The following is a 7,163-nucleotide window of genomic DNA, read 5'->3' on the forward strand; positions in this document are numbered from 1 at the left end:
CTGCACAAAAACTGAATTTTAAATCAATCACAGAGAGCAAGTGAGTACGATAGAGACAATATATTTTTAGAGACTCTCTTCCAAATGCCTCCTCTTCCTCCTCCTCCTCTTCCTCCTCCTCCTCCTCTTCTGTTCATGCATCCTCACAACTGTTGGTAGGAAGAGATTTTAACTCCCAGAAGCAGAAATATCCAGATCAGAAGACTGAAGACCACAGAGATTCTAATGAATGTTAAAAAGTGATGCTCGTGCAGAAATGGTCAAACTGGAAAGTGTGGTGAGGGGCTTCTCCAGTTGGTACCACACTGCCCAAAGTACCAGAGGTTATTATGAGAAAAATGAAAAAGTAGAATATAGGAGAGAAGTTCAGACGCCGGCCGACTTTCTTTCACACCTACAATCGTTGTGTGAAGTGCTGGTTAACAGATCGTCCATTCATTAGCTGCAGCTCGTATCCTTTCACACTCACAGTCACACCCACGAGCACCGAGAGTCTCCAATTAAACGCTGCAAGTCTCCGGACTGTGGGAAGAAGCCGGAGAAACAGAAAGACCCTGATCGGACAAAAGGTTGGAACCCAGAACCTTCCTGCTGTTTCAGAGGATTCATCATTGATTCTGACGACATCAGCAACACACTGCTGCCAACCAGGACTTCTGAACTGTGGGTAGAAAAGGCCGTGAGTTAACCCTGAGTGATCCGTCCAGACTCATTTGAGTTTGAGAGATTTCAGGTGCAACAAGCACTTTGTTTTACGACCATTTGAGATTTAACCACAGCAGATTTACAGGTTCAACCTCCGAGGCTGAAGAATCCCACTGGTCCAACTGATCTCTACTAACAGATCTGCAGAGGAAGGAAGGAAGAAGAAGAAGAAACACCATGAGATGTTTGACTCTCCACAAAGTTTACCTGAGGACGACCGGCTCAAATAGAAACCAGAGAAATCCTGTCTGTCAACCACAGACTCATTCTGGAGATTAATTACATGTCGCACGCACACACACGCACACACTCACACACACACACACACACACACACTCACACACATACACACACGCACACACTCAAACACACACACACACACACACACACAATAACAGACAGACACAGACACACACACACACACACATACACACACGCACACACTCAAACACACACACACACACACAATAACAGACAGACACAGACACACACACACACACACAATAACAGAGAGACACAGACACACACACAATAACACTCTCACACATACACACACACACATGCACACACAATAACAGAAACACATACATATACACACATTCACACACAGTGATACACACACACACACACACACACACACAATAACAGACAGACACAGAGACACAGACACACACACAATAACACACACACACACACACACACACACACGGATCATTTAACGCAACACGTTTATGTCGCACATCTATTATGTATGATTGGATTTGAGATTCCTTGCGCGCATGTGTGTTTGTTTGTGTGTGTGTGTGTGTGTGTGTGTGTGTGTGTGTGTGTGTGTGTGTGTGTGTGTGAGACAGATTGAGAGAGAGAGGGAGGGAGAGAGAGAGAGGGAGAGAGAGAGGGAGGTGGGGGTTGTAGTTGAAATGCTCGCTTCATTCCTGTGTGGAGGAAGAAGTGATCACTTCTCTCTCTCCTCCTCTCAGCTGCTGCCTTCCTTTCCTCTTCCTCCTTCATCCCTTCGTTCTCCTCGGACACTGAAGCGTCGCGTTCTGCCCCGGATGGAAGTTGCGCTCCGCGGATCCACCGGAGAGTCCCGCAGCTTCTCCCCGTGAGGAGGGCGATCTGCCCCCCCACCGTCCTGCGGAGCTCAGCGGCCCCGGAGGACCCGGGACTCGCACCCGCAGACAAGCCGACACGGAGGTAAGAGTGAGTGAATTGGAATGAAAGGGTGAAGATGGAGGGTGAGGGAGGGAGCTGCAGATACACACGCCGGGATCCTGCGGCATGTGTCGGCTGAGCTGCAGCCTGGAGGCTCCTTCCACCAGCGGCTGCACGGTCTCTGCAGACAGAGACACACAATGCATCCAAACACACATGATTGCAACACAACATCAAGGAGAATATCAGGGACAGTGATGCACACAACACGTTGGAAAAAACATTGTGCTCCACGTATTCATCCATATGCATGAGGGGGATCGACCTTTTTTTTAGGCGGTAACTGAATAATAACGACGAGCAGCTTCACACATTCATCGTTCAAGCTCACATAAATCACTGCATCACTTAAGAGGAGCAGGAATTCAACCGGCAACCACAGTGATGTACTTCACGATGTATTGGGGTTTTTCTTGTCCCTGGAGGTTTTATGAAAGCCAGGCCTTTGGGTGAAAGCTGTGAGTGACCTTGTAATGCATCCCACTGTCATGGAATCACAATGACTGCTTTCTTCTCCCCTCCTGCCGCTGTGAGGATGGAGGAGGATTTTTAAAGGCTGCTCAATCCCAGTCACCCTCCCAGCTCTCCTCTGTGGTGTGTGGGCTTCCTCTCACTATGGCCGACAGAAAGGAAGGAAGGAAGGAGTGTGTGCATGTGTCCCTGCAGGTTTTATTGGTTTTGATCGTCTGATAAAAACAAGACCTGGTCGTTTGCACGTTTGTTGACGTGAGTGCTCGGCTGCAGCCTCATTCACGACGAAGTGATGAATGAGTGGCACAGCCGCCGCAAATCCTGACTCAAGGCCGGACGAGAGCCGTTAGAGTGGCTTAGTGACAAAAAGCTGAGATGAGATCAATGCCTGCTCTCACTGTGGGAGAGGTTTTCCAATCCAATCACCTTGACGTTCATCTGTGGGAGCTGAATACCTGAGCTCTGTGTGTGTGTGTGTGTGTGTGTGTGTGTGTGTGTGTTTCAGATTTAAACATCTGGCACAGCAGCACAACGAGCAAACTGCAGATCCTGTGTATATTTGCTCGACTTACCGGAGACAAACATATATCTGCAGTACGTCAGCGATATGTTGCAGCAAGCATCCAGAGTGTGGACGAGCTTCTCCGTCTCCTGCCCCTCAGTGATGCTGACGTTTAATTGGGACCATTAGCCTGGTAGTGTTGGCTGGAGCAGCAGAGAGCAGGGAGGACATCAGGCGTCAGGCCCGGGCTCAGCATGGCAGCCTCGTTACACACCCAGTATCATACATGAGCCGAGGGGCACGTCGAGGAGAGCCGGGTACCAGCGCTGAGGCAGAAGAGCTGCACGTTCCAAAGATAGAACCACGGAATTCAAGAAAGAGGAGGCAAATCTGAAGCTGGGTTCACCTTGGAAATGTCTCCAGTGGGTTACAGGGTCAACAGAGACTCACTCTCACATCTATGATTCATCCTGAGTCTCCAGTTCGATCTTACACCAAGCTGCATGTCTTCTGTGGGAAGAAGCCACAGAAAACACAAATGACACGAGGAGAACATGTAAAAGATCCAAGCTAATACCAGGGATCCTCAACATTAAAAAACTGGTTTCATACATTTTTCTAAGATATTCTTTTGGCCTTTTTGGGCTTTTTCGATAGGACAGTGTGAGCGTGACCTGGGGAGACAGAATAAAGAGACACAGCAAAAGGGCCGGGTCAGAAGTGAACCTGCGACCGCTTCAAGCCTCCGTGAGGGCGACGTCGTGTTTATTAGAACAATAAATCAGCAGGTTAATTGCAGAAATCTGGGATCGTTGCAAAGAACTTGAGGGTCCAAACCGTCTGTTACGTGAGAATTAAAATATAATTTTTTTATTGGCATTAGATGACTTCTGTTGCTCTCGTGCAGACACATCTCACATTTGCAGAATCAGTATTAGATTCATGGAAACATTCATATGCTGAGCACATCCTCTCTATTATCTTTAGTAAACAACATCAAACCAGAAAGTAACTCAGTAGCAGTTGAGCTGCTCCACATTACAAACACATATTGACTTTATAACAGATATCAGAATATAAGTAATATGATTGATTTTACTTGTCATCAAGATCCTCAAACTATTCCCTGGAAAATCTGTGAAAATGTCAAAGATCGATCTCACAGTGTTAAAGAAAGTGATGAAATCTGCGTCTTTGACCAGGAAAATGAACAAGTTCTGTCCTTTCTGTTGTAGTTTCTGTGTAATCCTGCTGACAAACAAATAAACAAATAAATAAACAAATAAACAGACACATGACCTCCCCTCAGCGGAGGTAACGTCACATTAAAGAATCACCACAACAAACACTTTCTACTGGGATCTACTTTCCTGTAGTTGCACATTGAACATTTTTATCAGTAGCACATGGATGGAAATACTGTATATTATATTATATTATATTATATTATATTATATTATATTATATTATATTATGGTGTATAAAGAGTTTCCAGGCATCATTACATGTCAGGTTACTGTATGATTCCACCACATATATATATTTTCTATGGAAAGGTTTCTCATGTTTATGGTAAAGTTTATTTACATTTGCAAGAGAAAAAGAAAGTGCATGATTTAGAATTATCTGCATTTATGTATAAATTTGTCTTAAATGAGACAAAAAAACACCAGAACTTAATGTAAGTTACAATAAAGAACCAACACAATCTCTTTGGACTAATAACACAAGTCACTGAGTCGTCCACATTGACCACATCGTTCAAACATTCGCAGGTTGGAAAACGCGTTCGAACCCTGAGGCCGCTGACGTTAACGAACCTGGAAACCAGATCAGAGATGTGTGTTTTACAGCTACTCTTAAAAAAGATATAAAAGAAATATTCAAACATTTCGAGTCATAAGAAGCATCTGCTGATGAAAACAACATCTCAGGCTGAAGATTGATTTGCATGAAGCCTGAAAGGATTAGAAAGAGTTTATCCTCATTCGTTTATAGACAGTTTTACACTCAGTGTATGAATGGAGATGATTTTTTTTTGTAGCTACTCTCCTTAGAAACGTGTTCCCAGGTTAAGACGACTACAAAAATGCTCAACATCTCTGTTAATGAGTCTGAGGCCACGTCCATTCATTCCTGATGACAACCACACAGACGGTAAACCACCAGCAGTTATTTATTTGTCACATCCGTGGCTCTTTACGTTTGGAAATCGGACTCGGTGACGTCAGACTGTTCGATGAAAGCAACAGAAACCACAACACAGCAGCTCATCAGTGACGGTGGAGACCAGGCTTTTAAAACCAGGCTTTTAAAACGCTGCTGTCTCTCTGCTCAGCTTGAGGAGAATCACTGACGGTCCATCACAGTCATTAAGAAGGACGACGCTGCTGGTCAGTGCGGTCGCAGAGTGGAAGTGAATTTACACCGATGTGGCTTACTGGGACACAGGTCTCCAGACCCAGGATCTCTGACCTGCTGCAGATCTTTAGAAATCTTTCAGGGAGTCAAAGCGTCGCAGTGCAGTCGAGCAGGAGACGACGGCGTCTCACTGCTCACTGGCTCGTGTTGGGAAGCAGAGCAGAGACTGAGGCATCGGCAGCTGCACAGATTCAACTCGACGTTCTGCTTCTGCTCTCTTCTCTTCTGTCACATCTGCTCCTCATTCAAGCTCCTTTATCCCTTTGTCGCCTTGCGTCAGTGAGCTGCAGCTGGACGAGGCGCTGGGAGCTGAAGTGGACTCATTCAAAGTGTTTTCAACCAGTGGGACCAGTGAAAGATGCAGACGAGCGTTTTGTGTCCAATGATGTTTGACTTTCTTCTGCCTCTTGGTTCGTTGTGGTTTTGAGCATAATTGTTGTTAATGGCTGGTAACAGGGTGATGATGAAAGTCTCTTTAGGCGACATCCACATGAAACATTCTAATTTCAAAATGCATCACTGATGTTTGAGACGTTTGGAAACACTGTTGTTCCCGTTTGATTCTGAAAACTCACTGTCACACCGACCTTGTTTGGTCCAACCAGAAGAGGAGTTCTGGGTCTGGATCAAACTGAACCTGGTTCTGTTGGTTTGCAGTGAAAACACTTTGTTGGATAGTTTGGACTTTTGGACCAATCACAGGAAGTAGAGACAGAATTAAACAAAAGAAGAAGAAGAAGAAGAAGAAGAAGAAGAAGAAGAAGAAGAAGAAGAGGAAGCAGCTGCAGTCTTCACCTCCGACAATATAATGTTTGAACCACGAGGACGTTCATTTGGTGCATTTGAACTAGTGTGGAGTACTGTAGTACTGTGGAGTCCTGTAGTACTGTGGTACTGTGGAGTACTGTAGTACTGTGGAGTCCTGTAGTACTGTGGTACTGTGGAGTACTGTAGTACTGTGGAGTCCTGTAGTACTGTAGTACTGTGGAGTCCTGTAGTACTGTGGTACTGTGGAGTACTGTAGTACTGTGGAGTACTGTAGTACTGTAGTACTGTGGAGTCCTGTAGTACTGTGGTACTGTGGAGTACTGTAGTACTGTGGAGTACTGTAGTACTGTGGTACTGTGGAGTCCTGTAGTACTGTGGAGTCCTGTAGTACTGTAGTACTGTGGAGTCCTGTAGTACTGTAGTACTGTGGAGTCCTGTAGTACTGTGGTACTGTGGAGTACTGTAGTACTGTGGAGTACTGTAGTACTGTGGTACTGTGGAGTAATGTAGTACTGTGGAGTACTGTAGTACTGTGGAGTACTGTAGTACTGTGGTACTGTGGAGTAATGTAGTACTGTGGAGTACTGTAGTACTGTGGAGTCCTGTAGTACTGTGGTACTGTGTACTGTGGAGTACTGCGCCAACCCCCCCCCCCCCTTGTTCAGTAGAGACATTACAGTGACATCGTGAAATCCTTTTTTCCTTTAACAGCTTTTCGATCAAACGAATCGATCGATCACTAAAAGCAGATCCGTTAATCTGCAGGTTAATCCTGAAGATAATCTCTGGATCCAGCTGTGACACTGATCCTGATGTTGTTCCAACGCTTCCTCTTATTTTCGTCTTTGCTCTAAAATGTCTTAGTCGTCTCCTAACTATGCAGCTCCCCAGTGGATTGTGGGAAAAAACAGGACATAATGGGAGCGAGAAACCAGGACAGTTTTCTCTCTCCCTCTCTCTGTGACATGTGCGCCTCCCTCTCCCTCCCCAAACTAATGAAGACTAAGTCATGTCTGTGTAAAATAATTCCTCCCATAGTTCCTTGGGTTAAATTTAGACTTGAGTGACTGGGTGTGATATT

The 7,163-nt window shown here is 45.3% G+C and overlaps 1 protein-coding gene across 2 annotated transcripts in view; it reads left to right on the top strand.

The window, feature by feature from the left end:
• The first annotated feature begins 1,856 nt into the window (after positions 1-1,856).
• The window catches only part of LOC117759803 (pituitary adenylate cyclase-activating polypeptide type I receptor-like), a 16,800-nt gene continuing 11,493 nt past the window's right edge, over positions 1,857-7,163 (top strand). Inside the window, exon 1 of one of the 2 annotated variants that reach the window (XM_034582224.1) lies at positions 1,857-1,902. The gene's annotated coding sequence lies outside the window, so the exon portion shown is untranslated. The remainder of the gene's footprint in view (positions 1,903-7,163) is intronic. The other variant, XM_034582225.1, reaches the window with a different exon arrangement.

The sequence above is a fragment of the Hippoglossus hippoglossus genome, chromosome 4 (assembly GCF_009819705.1).
Source record: "Hippoglossus hippoglossus isolate fHipHip1 chromosome 4, fHipHip1.pri, whole genome shotgun sequence".
Classification (NCBI taxonomy): Eukaryota; Metazoa; Chordata; class Actinopteri; order Pleuronectiformes; family Pleuronectidae; genus Hippoglossus; species Hippoglossus hippoglossus.